General features: G+C 34.5%; 1 non-coding gene across 1 annotated transcript; it reads right to left on the bottom strand.

The window, feature by feature from the left end:
- Positions 1-3133: 3133 nt before the first annotated feature.
- Positions 3134-3235, bottom strand: LOC120226515. Its single transcript, XR_005527037.1, has one exon. It is a non-coding gene; the product is annotated as a U6 spliceosomal RNA (small nuclear RNA).
- Positions 3236-18130: the final 14895 nt, after the last annotated feature.

The raw sequence follows: 18130 nt of genomic DNA, 5'->3' as shown, positions 1-18130 counted from the left end.
CTGTGAAGAGACAAAAATGCCTATTTTGGACATTTAAAATAAATGTAACTTCACAATGGGTAGGGTTTTTTTTGTGGAAACTAGCAGAAGTTCATACTTTCAGGTGAGTACTAATCAAGAGAATAAGACCTGAATCTCAGTAAAGGAGCTCTGTGGTGCATTTGTCCTGCACCACACTCTATGTCTTTGTCCTGATTTGTCCTGACTTGTCCTGACTCAACACTCTATGGCCCAGCTCTGCCATGATCTTCAAGACAATGACTCAGGTTCCCAGGATAGGGTTCTAGTAACAAAGGGAGCACAACAGATCATATTCTCAAAGGAGTGTGATTTTTCTTTTGACCAGTTTGGAAGATCTTTGAAGGACATATCAGTACATCATTTTTATGACTGATAAATTGATTCCCACAGGGTTTGCCAGAGCATTTCCTTCTCTTTTAAAAACAGTTGTCTTCTTGAGCACAGCTGCCCCCCAACATTCTTTCTTTTTGTTTAACCACATCATTGGGGCATAATGTCCTTGATCTGCTATGGAGATATGACTATGATTCTCAAACATTTCTTCTCCGGTGGTCCCCCAGCAAGTACCCCTAGGCCCCTAGGGCAATAAAAGCACCTCCTATGGTAAGTCGGGTTGCAAAGGTCTACTTGTCTTGTGGCCTGTCAGACACACTTCTGTCCATAAGTCCCCTTAAACAAGTCACTTCTTGCCAAGCTGAACTTGTCAGCCTGCCTCTCTGGTCTTAAGGTTTTTTTGGTCTTTGAAAGTTGTTTTGCATATGCCTCCCTTTTATGGAACACAACATTATATTAGTTTCAGGTGCACAGTATAGTGATTGACAATTCTGTATATTACTCAACTCTCACTACGGAAGTGTGGTCACCATCTGTCACCATACTCTTCACTACTTTTATGGAGGGACAGGATTTTGGAGCATCCCACTCCATTGGTTTTGCTGAAGTCACTCATAAGTATTTTAATTGCTTTTGTTTTTAATTGACTTTTATTTCCAAAGATTTAGAACATACTAACTTCTCAATATTGCTGAACATTACCGCAAAATAGATTAGATGAGAGAATGGAGGCAAAGCTTGTTTTCAAAAGCCAGATGATTTGTTAATGTGTGAGGCACGCTAGTAGGAGGGAAACAGGGAGTGAAAGGGCACGTGATGAGCTAGAGAAAACATATGCCCCAGGTAAAGAATTTCAAATACACTGAACAAATTACATAGGGAGTATAATACAAAGAAATAGGCTGGATTTTGTTCACGGACCACCAAATTTTTACTCTAGATTATTGTCAATCTGGCTAAAATCTCCCAATGAACTTTGTAGTGTAGATATCATGTCATCTTTTAACATGACTCACTTACAATGACTTTTCTCATTCTAAGTGTAGGTTGTGGCATTTTTAAAGCATAACCTACGTGTCAAAATATTTAAAAGTATGGTTTTTTAGGTTTATTTATTTATTTTGAGAGAGAGAGAGAGAGAGAGTACGAGTGGGAAAGGAGTAGAGAGAGAGGGAGAGACAGCATCTCCAGTAGGCTCTGCATGATAGTGTGAAGCCTGACGCAGGTCTCGACCTCAAAAATCGTGAAATCATGACCTGAGCTGAAATCAAGAGCTGGAAACTTAACCGACTGAGCCACCCAGGTGCCCCATAAAAAATGTTTTATATTATATACAGCTTAATTTGATGACAACATGTCTAGTCAGTCCATGCCATCTCTTGGTTACAATAAATACATATATTATTTCTGTAAAAATATAGTTCATCTATTTTAATCACAGACTTTTGTTAAGTTAGAGAAATTTGGGGGATTCTTCACAAAGCAATTATTTAAAATTACCATCACTAAATTGTGTCTGGTTCAAGCAGTCCAATTAAGAAAAGTACTTTCTTTGTACGTTCTTTAAAAAAAAAAAAAGACTTTATTTTCAGAGCAGTTTTTTTTTATCATGTATAAGTTTTTTTTTAATGTTTTTATTTATTTCTGAGAGAGAGAGAGACACACACACAGTGTGAGCAGGGGAGAGTCAGAGAGGGAGATACAGAATCTGAAACAGGCTCCAGGCTCTGAGTTGGCTGTCAGCACAGATCCCGATGCAGGGCTCGAATCCACGAACTGTGAGATCATGACCTGAGCCGAAGTCAGACGCTTAACCAACTGAGTCACCTAGGCGTCCCCCCCAGAGCAGTTTTATCTTAACAGCAACCCTGAGTGGAAAGTATAGTATCTCTATACACCTCCTTCGCCTACACAGTCATGGCCTACCCCATTGTTAGCATCCCACACCAGAGAGTTACATTTGCTTACAATCAATAAACCAACATTAATACATCTTTATCACTCAAAGTCCATAGATTACATTAGACGTCACTCTTGGTGTTATATGTTTTATGGGTTTTGATAAATGTATAATGATCTGTATCAAGCATTATAATATCATAGACAATAGTTTCATTGCTCTAAAAATTCTGTGTTCCACCTATTTATCCCTTCCTCCTCTTATACTCTGGCAACCACTGATCTTTTTACCATCTCCGTAGTTTTCCCTTTTCCAGAATATCGTATAGTTAGTATCATGCATTTTGTAGCCTTTTAGATTGTCTTCTTTCACTTTGTAATAGGCTTTTAAGGTTTTCTCATGTCTTTTCATGGTTTGACAGCCCCCCCCTTTTTTTTTAACACTGAATAATATCCCACTGTCTGGATGAGCCACAGTTTATTACCCATTCACTTACTGAAGGACATCTTGGTTGCTTCCAAGATCTGGCAATTATAGAGCTACTATAAACATCTGTGTGCAAATTTTTGTATGGGCATAAGTTTTCCAGTCATTTGGGTAAATACTAAAGAGCATGATTGCTGGGTCATATGGTAGGAATATGTTTAGTTTTGTTCGAAACTGTTAAACAGTCTTCCAAAGTAGTTGTACCATTTTGCGTTCCCACCAGCATGAATGTATTTTCTCTGTTGCTCCACATCTATATCAGCATTTGATGTTATCAATGTTTTGGATTTTAGTCATTCTAATGTATGTGTAATGGGAACAATCTTATTGTTGCTTTAATTTGCAATTCTTTAATGAGGAATGATGCTGAACATCTTTTCACATGCCTGTTTGAAAAATATGCAATGTGTTGCAAACACGTGTATGCATGCACAGAGGATATGCTAATCTCCTCTGTACCATTCCAATTTTAGTATGTGTATTTCCAAAGTGTGCATTGTCCTTTCTTTTGATCCCCAGGGTAAAAGATGTAATAGACATACAATAATGAAATAAATCAGACTGTGCCATTCATGGAACTGTCTTATCTATTTCTATAAAATATAAATAAGATCAGGGCTTGTGGATGCAGAAAATGAACAAGAAGCATCTGAGAATATGGAAGAGAAAAATAGTAGAAAGGAAATGTACTTTCAGACAAACCACAAAGACACTACAGGTTCAGTATGGGCCTACAAAGACAGGCCAGATTTTACAGAGGAAATAAAAAAAAATGGACGGGGGCATTATTAGACTTAGTTTTAGAAACACTTAACAAGTTTTCTTCCAATATCTTATTCTTTCTCATTTTCCTCCAGTCAGGCCCTGTTTACACAGTTAAGATAATTCAATTTCAAAGTGTGGGAAACTAGTGTGACTCTACACTTATAAAAAAAAAGTCAAATTGCTTAGGGAAAGAGTATTTTAAGCTCAAAACTGGATACCTAGATACCAGATTCCACAATGTGTACTAGACTCTATTTTGGTGCTGGAAAAAATTTTCAAATGGAATAAACCATATGAGTGAAATCATGTGGTATTTTTTTTTCCTCTGGCTGACTTATTTCACTTAACATAATACATTCTAGGGGCACCTGCGTGGCTCAGTCGGTTGAGCGTCTGACTTCAGCTCAGGTCATGGTCTCACGGTTCGTGAGCTCAAGCCCCACATCAGGCTCTGTGCTGACAGCCAGCTCAGAGCCTGGAGCCTGTTTCAGATTCTGTATCTCCCTCTCTCTGTGACCCTCCCCTACTCATATTGTGTCTCTCTTTTAGAAATAAATATTTAAATAAACATTAAAATTAAAAAAAAATAATACACTCTAGCTCCATCCATGTTGCTGCAAATGGCAAGATTTCATTCTTCTTGATGGCTGAATAATATTCCAGTGTGTGTGTGTGTGTGTGTGTGTGTGTGTGTGTGTGTGTGTGTCACATCTTTATCCATGCATCAGTTGTTGATAGACATATAGTTTGGCTGTTGTTGATAATGTTGCTATAAACATCGGGGTGCATATAGCCCTTCAAATCTGTATATTTGTATAGAATAGTTTTGTTTTTAGTTTTTTGAGGAACGTCCATACTGTTTTCCAGAGTAGTTGCACCAGTTTGCATTCTCACCAACAGTGCAAGATGGTTCCCTTTCTTCACTTCCTTGTCAACCATTGTTGTTTCTTGTGTTCTTAATTTTAGACATTCTAATTGGCATGAGGTGATATCTCATTGCAGTTTTGATTTGTATTTCCTTGCTGATGAGTAATGTTGAGCAACTTTTCACATTTGGCCATCTGTGTGTCTTCTTTGAAGAAATTCCTGTTCATATCTTCTGCCCATTTCTTACTGGATTATATATTTTGGGGGTGTTTGATAAGCTCTTTATAGATTTTGGATACTAGCCTTCTGTCCAATGTGTCATTTGCAAATATCTTCTCCCATTCTGTAGGTTGCCTTTCAGTTTTTGTTTTTGAGGATGTTTTTATTTATTTATGTGAGAGAGAGCACACATGTGAGAGATGGTAGGGAGAGAGAAGGGAGAGAGTATCTTAAGCAGTCTTCATGTCCAGGCATGGAGCCCCACAGTGGGCTTGATCTCATGACCATGAGATCATGACCTGAGCTGAAATTAAGAGTTGGGCGCTTAACCAACTGAGCCACCCAGGAGCCCTTTTTACTTTTGTTGATTTTTTTTCCGTTCACTGTAAAACTTTTATCTTGGGTCAAAGAGGTTGCTACCTATGCTCTCCTCTAGGATTTTGATGGTTTTCTGTCTTGCATTTAGGTCTTTCATCCGTTTTGAACTTATTTTTGTGTATAGTGTAAGAAAGTGATCGAAGTTTATTCTTTAGCATTTTTATTTTTTTATTTAAAAATTTTTTAATATTTTACTTATTTTTTGAGACAGAGATAGATACAGCACAAGCAGGGGAGGGTCAGAGAGAGAGAGAGTCACAGAATCCAAAGACAGCTTCCAGGTTCTGAGCTAGCTGTCAGCATAGAGCCCGATGCAGGGCTTGAACCCATCAACCGTGAGATCATGACCTGAGCCAAAGCTGGACGCTTAATGGACTGAGCCACCCAGGTGCCCCATAGCATTTTTAAAGGACAGTGAAAAACAACATCTTAAAACTTCAATTCTATACTAGTGAAAATATTTTTAGAAAGCAAAAAAGAAATACTTCTTTTCCATTATAAATGATAAAGAAGGTTTTTTAGGAAGAAAGAAAATGATTTTAGATAGAAGCATGAATCTTCAAAAAGGAATAGAGACTACTAGAAATACTAATTATCTGAATAAATACCTATTATTCTTTTCTACTTATTTAAATTTCTTTTTAAATGTTGACTTTTAACCAAAAATAATAAGTTAGGTCTGAAGTATATAGACTATGCAAAAGTGAAATATATTAAAACAATAGCATAAAGGCTAAGAGGGGGAAGACACTGAAGTATAATATTACAAGGCTCATCATACATATTTCAGGGCATAAGGCCATTTGAAAGTAGACTGTGAAACACTAAAGATGCACATTATAAAATCTACAGCAAAATAGCAAACTGTTACTGTTAATAATACAACAATGAACATAAAATGGAATAATAAAATACACTCTATAATTAATAGATAATTGAAAGTGGTGAGAAAAAGAGGGAAAATGAAACAAAGAAAACTGGGACAGCCAGTAAAAGATAGCACAATGATAGTTTTATCCCTACCAACCATGTCATTAATCTCCTCAGTATAAATGGTCTAAACCCTCCAAAATAAATTTTTAAAAAGAGCAAAGTATTTGAATACCTTAATCAAGGTCATATATGAATGGCAAATGAGCAGATGAGAAGGTTTTCAGCACTATTAGTCAAATGCATAAGGAAATGCAAATTAAAACAACAGTGGCATATCATTACATACCTATTAAAATGGCTAAAATTAAGAAGACAGGCCGTACAAAAGTTGGTAAGAAAAGAAAGAACAGGAATTCCAATAAACTGCTGGTCAGAATTAAAAATGGTACAACCATTTAAAAAGCTGTTTGGCAATTTTGAAAAGTCTTGAACATTTACCTACTAGATGATGAAGCCATTCCACACTTAGGTGTTCACCTGAGAGAAATGAAAGCACATGTCTATAAGAGACGTGCATAAATACTTACAGCAATTCAGTTTACAAAAACCTAGATTTGGAAGTTACTGAAGGTGAATCAAAAGTCAATTTGTGGCATTTTCATACTACCTAGCAACCAATGAAGAATGACTATCAGTACCTATAGTAGCATAGATGAACTCAAAATAATTTCCATCAGGGAAACAAAAAGCTAGACCTCAAAAAAGTGCTTGGTGTATGATATCATTTGTATAAAATTCTAGAGAATATATAGTTACCAAGAAGGTATATTCATGGTTTCCTGGTTGTGGAATGGGGCTGCAAATCATGGGAAAAGAGATTACCAAAAACTACTTGAAAATTTGAAAGCATGATGGTTATGTTCTTTAGTTTGATAGTGCTGATGTTTTCAGGGGAAGATACTTTGCCAAAACATAAATTTGCACCCTGTACATTAATTTATTTTTGAGAAAGAGAGAGATAGAATGCACGAGTTGCAGAGGGCCAGAGAACGAGAAGGAGACAGAGAGTCCAAGCAGGCTGTGTGCTGTCAGACTTCTTGTGAACTCTGAGTTCATAAATCATGAGATCATGATCTGAGCCAAAGTCTGATGCTTACCCAACTGAGCCACCCAGATGCCCCTAAATTTGCACACTTTAAATATTCATTTATTACAGTTGGATCCAAATTTACTTAATATGTCATGAATAAATTATTTTTATTGTGAGAGTGTAAGTTGATTTAACACTGGAAAAACCAAACATTGTAAGTTATCACACACACAGGGGAAAAAAGAAAGTCATTTTCAACATGAGAGATGGAGAAGCGTTTGCTAATATTCAAAACACATTCACGCCAAAAACTCATGGGAAGTATTACATACTGCATGATAAATATTTTCTCTCTTGGATAAAAAGCATTTGCCATATTTTTAACCAGCATCATAACTAATGGTCAACGTATTAAATTATGTCCCCCAGAGATGAGGAATAAGAAACAATGGCGAGGGGCACCTGGGTGGCTTAGTCGTTAAGCGTCCGACTTTCGCTTGGGTCATGATCTCGCAGTTCGTGGGTTCGAGCCCCGCGTCGGGCTCTGTGCTGACTGCCAGCTCAGAGCCTGGAGACTGTTTCAGAGTCTGTGACTCCCTCTCTTTCTGACCCTCCCCTGGGTCACGCTCTCTCTTTCTCTCTCTCTCTCTCCTAGAAATAAATAAAACATTAAAAAAATTTTTTTAAAAAAGAAACAATGGCGAAAATCACCACTTTTGTTTAGCATTATAGTAGAGATTCTAGACAGAGCAAGGAAGCCAAAAATGAAGAAAGAATGAGTAAGTGAAAGAATAAATATAGATAAAGTATTTGAAAGGGAGAGACAAAATTGCCATTATGATAGATGGCATTATTATACCCATAGAAAATTCCAACAGAATTTACAAACTATTTAGCAAGTTAATTAGTGAGTTAATAACTAAATTATCCTCTTCCTTTGGTGTGAAAAATCAATTACACATCTATAAATATGCATCAGAATAGTAAAAGAAAAACTCTAAATAGAGAAAGTAAATAGCATTTACCTTAAACAAAAAAATGTTAAGGATAAATCCAGCAAAAGATCTGAAAGACTTCTGTGCTAAAATCTATTTAAAAATATTTAGCAAAATTAAAGAGATCTGAATAAATTTAAAGTGATGCTCTTTTGTAGCTAGAAAGATTCAGTGTTGTAAAGATGGGTTTTCTCAAATGGGTAAACTCAATTCCTTCCCACAGAATACTGTGGTTCGTTATGAGTGTGTGTGCGTGTGTGTGTGTGTGTGTGTGTGTAGACAATCTGATCTACAATTTATACAAAATATAAATAATCAAGACAAAACAGGCAGAATGCTAGGCAATGATACCAATGGAACAGTGTGTCAAAAGTGTGTCAAGAAACGGAAACATATATCTTGATCTGCTTTAAGGCTGTGAGATTCAATAAATGATGCCAGGTAAACTGGATGTTCATATGGAAAAATAATTTCTAATGAATTATACATATTAGTCTGATTGGTAAAATCATTAATGCCTCTAGAAAAAAATGGGTGATCATGATGTTGAGGTAGGTAAAAATTTCTTGAATATTATGTCAAAAGCTCTGTTAATAAAGGCAAAACTGCAAAACTGAATGCATTAATGGTGATAACTTCTTATAATAAAAAGTGAAAAAAATCCCAAAGATTGGGATATATACATTTGACAAAGGAATTTCATTCATGATAAAAAGAAGTTCTACATTCTGAAATGTAAATCTCATCTATTGTTACAGTTCTTCAGCAGATACTTCACTCAAATGATACCTAAATGATAAATAAGCATATAAAAAGGTGCCCAACTTTGTTAGCTATCATAGAAATATATTAAAACACAAACTACTACACACTCACCAGAATAGCCACCAGAAAGAAGATAGATAATATCCAGTGTTAGTTAAATATGAAGCGACTGAGGGTGGGTGGCTTAGTCGGTTAAGCGTCCGACTTTCGCTTAGGTCATGATCTCACGGATCGGGCTCTGTGCTGACTGCCAGTTCAGAGCCTGGAGCCTGTTTCAGTCTGTGACTCCCTCTCTCTCTGACCCTCCCCTGCTCACGCTGTCTCTCTCTCTCTCTCTCTTCTAAAAATAAATAAAACATTAAAAAAAAATATGAAGCGACTGAAAGTCATAAAATGTTCTGACTTAACCACTTTGGAATACAACTTGATAGTATCTACTAAAGTTTTACATATACCAAATGATTCAGTGAGTCCATGTCTATTTATACACACAAAAAATTCATAAACCTATTTTTCAAAAGATATGAGAAGATTTCTCATAGCATGTACTATTCTTAATAATCCTAAACTGGGCTATTTTAAAATACTAAGCATGGAACAAATTATAAAAACAAACTAAATAAAACTAAATAATGCAGATTTTATATGTATATTTATATGTATATAATTTTTTTAGAATACTCACTGTTATAAAGGTAATATTTCTAATCTAAAAATCTTAGTTTAAATTCAATTTTATATTCATGAAACTCTAAAAGTTATTTCTAAAATTTATTGGGAAGAATTAGTACATGAGCAGAGCTAAGTAAATTTTGAAAAAGGATAATATAACAAGATCTTGATCAAATATATATTAAAATACTATAAAGTGATAGTAATTTGAAGAGATAACTATAGATACAGAAATAAAAAATAAAACAATTTTAGAGAATAGAAATTTCAGAAAAAGACATATATAGATACATATTATGTAATACATAAGAAATGAAATCTAATGGAAAGATAATGGACAATAGTCATCTCAACATAACATAATCTTGAGATAACCAGCTATTCACTTTAGGAAAATATTATAAACTTACTTCATAATATAGGCAGAAGTAAATTCTAGTAAATTGAAACTTTAAGCTTAAAACTACAGGGTTCTAATTTCTGGCAATGGTCTTGATTATTAAGATCAAATGTATTCCTAAAAATAATTAAACGATGGATAAAATTTAAAAATATCTTGTCGCAAAATGGCCGAAATATATACTGAGGTCAAAAGAGTCTAAGGTCAAACTGAAATGGAAATAAAACACTACTGAATACTGAAGCACCCTTTTTTTATCCTAAGAGGCAATAGAAAATTACAATAAATTGGTTCTGATTACCTTCCAGGACATAAAAGTGGACATAATAAAAAATCCAGAGCCCATGCTATGGATATAACTCGTCATAAAATGAGGTAGTAATCCAAAGTTGTACACCCTCAATGGAAGCAAGAGCCAGATTTAATCCAACTGCCATGCAAACATACAGCTTGTGTTTGTATGTTCTGGGAAGTTGAAAGAAGTTGAGGATTACTATGGCCTTTACAGCACAGTGGCTGTAGTTTTGCAAAGCCCATATAAATAGGTTTTGAAATGGTCAACATAAAGTCAAAGATATTGGGTGCAGAGAAAATTAAGGAACGAACAGAAATCACAGAAGGGAGAAACAGGCGAAAATTTCAGACACTAGAATAAATGGACATGGGTTATTGAAAATTTAATGATAGCAACTACCTATAAAATAAAACTTCTCAGTTGTGTGATTTAATTGAAAATAATGCTTTTGTACTTTTCTCCTTATAAAGTTTTTCATAACTTTTACAACTATTTTTTCTACATTTCCTTTTTTAAGATATTTATTTATTTATTTATTTATTTATTTATTTATTTATTTAGTGTGAGCCAGAGAGGGGCAGAGAGAGAGGGATACCAAGCAGGTTCCAGGCTCAGCACAGATCCTGGCTCAGGATACCATCTCAGGTCCATGAGATCATGACCTGAGCCAAAATCAAGAGTCAGATGCTCAACTGATTGAGGCACGCAGGCATTCTCTTTTCTACATTTTCTAATGACTTGTTCCATCATGACTGTGTATTCTTGGGGCTCCTGGGTGTCTCCGTCAGTAGGGCACCAGCTCTTCATTTCAGATTGGGTCGTGGTCTCATGATTCCTGAGTTTGAGCCCTGCACTGGGCTCTGGGCTGATTGTGCAGAGCCTGCTTGAGATTTTCTCCATCTCTGCCCCTACCTCACTTATGCTCTCTCCCTCTCTCAAAATAAATAAATAAACTTAAAATTTTTTTAATGATTGTCTATTCTTATTTTTTCAGTTGGTTTATATCCATAGATATTTGATATCCTATTTGAATCCTCCAAATAGGACTATATTTTTTCTTTAACTTTCCTATCAACGGATGTGATTTTTCAGAAACCCATTCAGGATGATGGTTTCTCTTGTGGAGGTGATAAAATACAAGGTAGGAGGTCTGTTGCAATTGGTCTGTGGCAATAGAGGGGAAATGACCTTCTGTCATGGGGAAGTGGAAGAACATCTTTTTTCCCCTAGGTGGGAACAGAGAGAGGTAGCCTTTCCTAGACATGCTGGCATGGCATCAGTTCATTATTTCAGTCTCTTCGCCAGAGGTCAGTACTACCAACTGGGCACCATGCACAGCAAGGGATCCTGGGCAAACCGTTCTTATTGTGCCAATGGGTTCAGTTTGATTGGTCTGACTGGCTCTTTCAGGACAAGTCAGGAATGTGTAGTTATTACCAAGGAAACCAATAACCAATAAGCATTCTTCTGTCACTGAACACTTTATTTTCTTTCTCCCTCCTCCTACAAACAGTATTGCCCCACATCTATTCCTGTTCTCTTTGTGTATCCTAGCTTCGGATTCACCTGAATTTCCTCCAGACTCTAGTGGAGTCTTCCTAAGAGGTTATAATAAGGAAGGTAGGGTCTTGAGTCACTTTTCAGTTTGTCAGTCTCATAATATTTTAGTTTTTATATGTTGTTATTTTTTTAATTCAGATGTTCAGCATTGTGTTATACTTGTACACAAATTCAGAGCAGACTATTATGATACTTTCTAAACAATACGATTGTTTAACTTTATTGTATATTGGTTCCTCGTCAGTCTTCAAACAACCATTCTTTTCCCTATAAAAACATCTACTATAATGGGTTTAATAAGTTTCTTCAGGTAGATATTTACCTTTAATAAATAATATGTAGTATTATTTGGGGTCAATAATTACTGTATGTTGTACTATACAAGTTGTATGTGTGTGTGTATGTATTATATAACCAATATGTACATATGACAATACGTATATATAACAAACATATGTATATTTGTAGTAATCTATTTCTGTTTATACTCAGTATTCTTAGATTTAGTCCCCTTATTGTGTATATGTTTAGTTCATCATTACTCTATACTTATCTACTACCTGGATGATGGTAGCATTTGCACATAAATTTCTGCTACAGAAACAATGCTGTGCTGAACAAAAATCTTCATCAGGCTTATTTACATCAAATTATAATCACTCTATACTGTTATTTTCTATTTTCATTGATTATAAAGAGCAATGTTGGGGTGGGTGGGAAAGAAAAAAATTGGAAAACACAAATTTTTACATGGTCAGCATAAGCATCAAAAATTGTGATTCATACAGATGTGTTAATCTACTTCATGATAACTCAATTATCACATCAAGAGTGTAACATTGTGTCAGGCTCACTGACACGTGTACCAAACTACTAATCCGCAGGAAAAGAATGTATAACAATCTAGTCTTTTTACATTATATTATTATGAATTTTTACCTTGAGAAAAAGGGAAAATGAATAAATAATGGTTTACTCAAAAGCAAAATCAACATCTGCTCATTGATGGAGTTAATCATTATAATGCCTAATTATATTACATGTTGACTATACAAATATGTGCATTTTATGTTATAATTTCAAAATATTAGTACTCTTTTGTCAGATGAAGCCACTGATTAATACTTCTTTACCAAAGCATGCACTTCCTACTGTCTTTGGTATAATTTTGAACCTTTGAAATAGTTTTCATATCCCTCAATTGAATGTTATCATATAACTTTTTAAGAGCTCAATTTCACATAAAACTATAAAAGAAATGATGGTCAATTTAAAGATCATTTTATTTACCTGGAAATATTTTTTTCAAAGTGATGTCTATTTGTGGACAATGATTTTTGTGGCTGCTTTAATGCAATTTAATGCAATAAAACAATGTTTTTTGGCTATGAATTTACAAAAAATACATCAGAATAATTATATAATGAGACAATTAATATAAAGCATGTGTAAGAGGCGGTGAAAGAATATTTTTATATACGTAAGATTAATGAAAAGTTATTTAATTAGCTGTATTGCTACTACCACAATGAGACATATTGTGGCAAGATGCCCAGAAAATGTTAAGAAAGAGAATCAGCACTATTTTAATTAAATTTCATTGTAAGACAACATTTTACTATCTATTAAGCATTGTATCCATGCAAAATATTTTTTCATATCTATTACTATGTTTAGAAATATTCTTCTAAAAAGACAGGAATATATTCCACAGATATAAGCTTCCATAAGCGACAAGGATGCCTTCATAAACATTAAAAGGTTCTGTATGGCAATTTGCAAATTTCGTTATTTCTCTCTACAATATCTAGAGTGTTCCAAGCTAATTCTCACCTTAATACAATCCAAATTTCTGATTATGTTCAAAGGATAATAAGCAAATTAAATTTCACTGGACATGTAGTCAGCCCCAACTCACCTAGAAGCATTTTGTAAGGATGATCACAAAAACTGGGGTGTGGTTCTATGAATTCAAGCAGTATGTCTTCATGTGAGTCTGTTGTTATTGCCATGATTTATGATAAGGAAAATAAATTACAATTAATATTTGTAAATAACTCTGCAGTTTTCAAGTTATTCTCAAGTGTAACATGTGCCACAATAAACCATGGTGTGAGGTATTATTATGTATGTATGTATGTATATGAGTTTAATATTGGTAGAAACATTTGGATCTGAAATTCAGAATTAAATAATTTTATATGTCAATCCAATTTACTGAGCTAGAGTTAACTAAAATATTGTATTCTGTTTTATTAAGATGAAGTTGCACTAACATTTACAATTACTAAATTTGGCATTTTATAAACAGAATGAAAATACATATTTGCAAGGCAAGGAGTATGTATTTCTCCATTGCTAATTTTTTCCTTTAGGTGAATGAAGATTCCCTGTTCCAAATCCTAAAATAAAAGCAACAGTCTTTGCCAAAATCTGGGCTAGAATTTCAATTAGTTATTACTAAGCAGTGATAATCTGAGTAGTCTCAATATTTTCTTATTGATTGCATTCAGATTTTTAATCTTTAGAATTTTTAAAAATTCATTTATTTATTTACAGAAAGAGTGCACAAGTGAGGCAGGGGCAGACAGAGAGGAAGAGAGAATCCAACACACGCCCCACACTATCAGCACAGAGCCTGATGCAGGGCTTGATCTCATGAGCAGTGAGATCATTACCTGAGCCAAAATCAAGTCAGACTCTCAACCAACAAAGCTACCCAGGCTCCCCAACACTCAGATTTTTTAAATTAAAAAATATTGCTTTTAGGTAAAGAGTGGGTTAAAGATATGTAAATTAAAGTAATTTGGGCAAATGGATCACAAGCCCGAATACTGGAATAATGAAACCCAACCATAAAGTCTACAACAAAACTGAAATGAAAACCTAGTATGACAAAATATTAATTAGAAAGGATTCCAGAAACAACAAAGCCAATATATTAAAGTAAAATACAGAATAAAACTTATCAATAACCAGAATCTTCTATTAGCTGCTTACTCAAGACATCATCTTTTATATAGTTTTTGAGTCACTCAGAAAAAGTGGGTGGAACTTGCCCTTTGAACTTAACATTTGGACTGCAATAGAATCTAATGATTTATTCTAGCTTCACTCCATGTTATTAATGATACTGAAATAATTCTATGTCATTACAGGATCCTATTTACCAGGATAACTTTGCTTTTCACTCATCTCTTTCAAAAGCCTCATCAATTATTATTAACTTCTGTCAATACATTGATTTGTTAACTATGTCATGGTGCAAATATTTAAAAGTTGGCCTTTATAAGCTTATACTATTTATATTTTCCTGGTAACATTTAAAGAAAGAATTTGAGGAAACAATTTTTTGAGAAATATATTGCTCTATGTAGCATTATAATATATTTTAAAAATCATATAATCAACTTGACAATAAACTATTTAAGAAAAAAATGGAAACCAACTTGACAATAATCTATTTAAGAAAAAATAAAATGTTGTTTTAGCATATTTCAACATTAAAAATATATTTCTTCACCCAATCTTCACACGGGCCTGTGGTCCTAATTATATAGTCTGTATATTACCAATATCATTTTAAATGATGTAATAGTAAAGTACAAGCCATGTTTCAAACTGTCTTCTTTCCTAAGATAGTGTTGCTTGACAAATTTAATAGACTGTTGGCAATAAAATAACAAATAACAAGTTGTGCTACTTTTCATTAGTATGAGATAGTGTCTCAAAGTTCATCTGTGTATCATGGTTGTTCTGATAGCTACATGTTTTTAAGTTTATTTATTTGTTTTATTTTATTTTGAGAGAGAGAGTAACAGGTTTGTAGAAGGAAGAGAGACAATCCCAAGCAGGCTTTATACTGTCAGCAATGGAGCCTGACATGAGGCTTGAACTCATGAATCATGAGATCATGACCTGAGCTGAAATCAAGCATCAAATGCTTGGAGCACCTGGGTATCTTAGTCAGTTAAGCATCCTACTTTAACTCGGGTTATGATCTCACTGTTTGTGAATTTGAGCCCTGCATCTAGCTCTGTGCTCATGGCTTAGAGTTTAGAGCCTGCTTCAGATTCTCTGTGTGTCTCTCTTTCTACCCCTGTCCCACTTGTGCTTTCTCTCTCTCTCTCAAAAATAAATAAACATTAAAAAGAAAAAAAAAAGTTGAAAGCTTCACTGAGCCACCCAGTAACTCTTTAATTTTTTTTTCTTTTTTTCTTTTTGTCATTAGATTCTTGAGAAAAACTCTTTGGTATTATCCATAGTTAACACATGAATATTTTGAAACACTATTAACTTGAGTTATTTTAGAGTCTTGTTGAGGTATAGATTATTGATGTATAATTTATATACAATAAAATCCATATATTTTAAATACACAGTTAAAAGAGTTTTGGTAAGTGTATACAAGCATATAATTATAACTAAAATCCAGTTCTGAAACACTTCTATCACCTCCAAATATCCTTTGTGCTCCCTTGCACTCTTTCTCTGACCCTCCCCCATGTCTAGGCAATGACTGATCTACTTCTGCACCATAATCTTGTATATCCTGGAATTTCATATAAATAAAGCTATATTGTAGGTAGTCTTCTATGGTTGATTTCCTTTACTTAGCATGAAGGTTTGAAAATTTATTCATGCTGTTGCATGCATAACATGTTAGTTCATATTGTTGCTGAGTAGGATAGACCACATTTTGTTCATCCATTTACAAGCTAATGGCTATATATGTTACTCTTTATTGGCTGAAATGAGTAATTCTATTAATACTTGAATACGAATTTTTGTGTGGACACATACCTTTATTGTCTTGGAAAGGTACCTGTTAGACCCCTCTCTTTCTCTGCCAGACTCTAAAACAGAATTAGCAGATAAAAATCAAAACCTCCCCTTTATTACTGAAAAAGTTATTGGATAATGTGGTTGGGCTATCAAAAAGTAAAACTTTCAGTATTACTTTCCAGAATTATGCAGACTTGTCCATTTTGTCATAGGCAGCACTGGATTACAGTGGGTTGTCCTCATCTGCAAAGTCTGTGTATAGTATGGAGGGAGAGGGCACACAGGAGTGCTGTGATAACAATATCTTTGTGTAAATGGAGATCAGGGTATAAAAATCAGTTCCTCAACACTTTATAGCTATTTGTTTTTTTCAACCCATTGTGTTAAACCATTAAGTCTGAGGTGACGGGTATTAAGGAGTGCACTTGTTGTGATGAACATCAGGTGTTGTATGTAAGTGTTGAATCACTGAAAGCACCTGAAACTAATATTACACTGTAAGCTAACTGTAATTTAAATAAAAACTTAAAAAAATAAAACTACCCTTTGATCCAGCAATTCCACTACTGGGTAATTACTCAAAGAATACAAAGATACTAATAGAATGGGAGACATGCACCTCAATGTTTATAGCAGCATTATCCATAATAGCCAGATTATAGAAACATTGATGAAAGGATAAAGAAGATGTGATACACACACACACACACACACACACATACATGCACGCACATATACACTGGAATATTACTCAGCCATAAAAAAGAATGAAACCTTGCCATTTGCAATGACATAGATGGAGCAAGAGAGTATACTGCTAACCAAAATAAGTCAGTCAAAGAAAGACAAATACCTTTTGATTTCATTCATATGTGGAATTTAAGAAACAAAACAAATGAGAAAAAGGAAAAAAGAGAGAGAGAGAGAGAGACAGGTAAATGAAGAAACTAACTCTTAACTATAGAGAACAAACTGGTTACCAGAGAGGAACTGTTTGGGGGATGGGTTAAATAGGTGATGGGCATTAAGGAGTGCACTTGTGATAAGCACCAGGTGTTGTTTGGAAGTGTTGAGTCACTATATTGTACACCCGAAACTAATGTTACACTGTGTTAATTAACTGCAATTTAAATAAAAAGTTAAAAAATGAAGCAAAAAAAGTAAATAAGCCATTAAACTTGTAGTTAACCAAATGTGGAAGACAGATTGGCAGTTTTTTATAAAAGTACATGTAGGTTTACAGTACGATCCAGCAATCACACTCTTGGGTGTTTACCCAACTGTCTTAATCTATCTGGACTACTATAACAAAATGCTGTAGACTGTCCAGCTTATAAATAACAAACATTTATTTCTTATAAATAGCCTCCTCCAGGAGGCTGGACAATCAGGGTGCCAACGAGATCAGGTTCCAGTGAAGGTCCTTTTCTTGTTATAGACTGCCAACTTCTCACCCATGTCTTCAGTTGGTAAAAGAGGCTGGAGAACTCTGTGGGGCCTCTTTTAGAAGAGTGTTAAATCCATTCATGGCCTCTATGACCTAATTATGCCCCAAAGGCCCCATCTCCTAATACCAGCACATTGACCCTTAAGATCCCAACATGTGAATTTGAGGGAAACAAACATTCAGACCATAACACCCAGATTAAAAGCTTATATCTGCATAAAAACCTGCACGTGACCATTCACAACAGCTTGATTCATAATTGCAAAAATTAGAAGCAAA

Source organism: Hyaena hyaena, unplaced genomic scaffold, assembly GCF_003009895.1.
Source record: "Hyaena hyaena isolate Hyena2069 unplaced genomic scaffold, ASM300989v1 scaffold_1724, whole genome shotgun sequence".
Lineage (NCBI taxonomy): Eukaryota > Metazoa > Chordata > Mammalia > Carnivora > Hyaenidae > Hyaena > Hyaena hyaena.
This window is presented reverse-complemented; position numbering and strand designations above follow the sequence as displayed.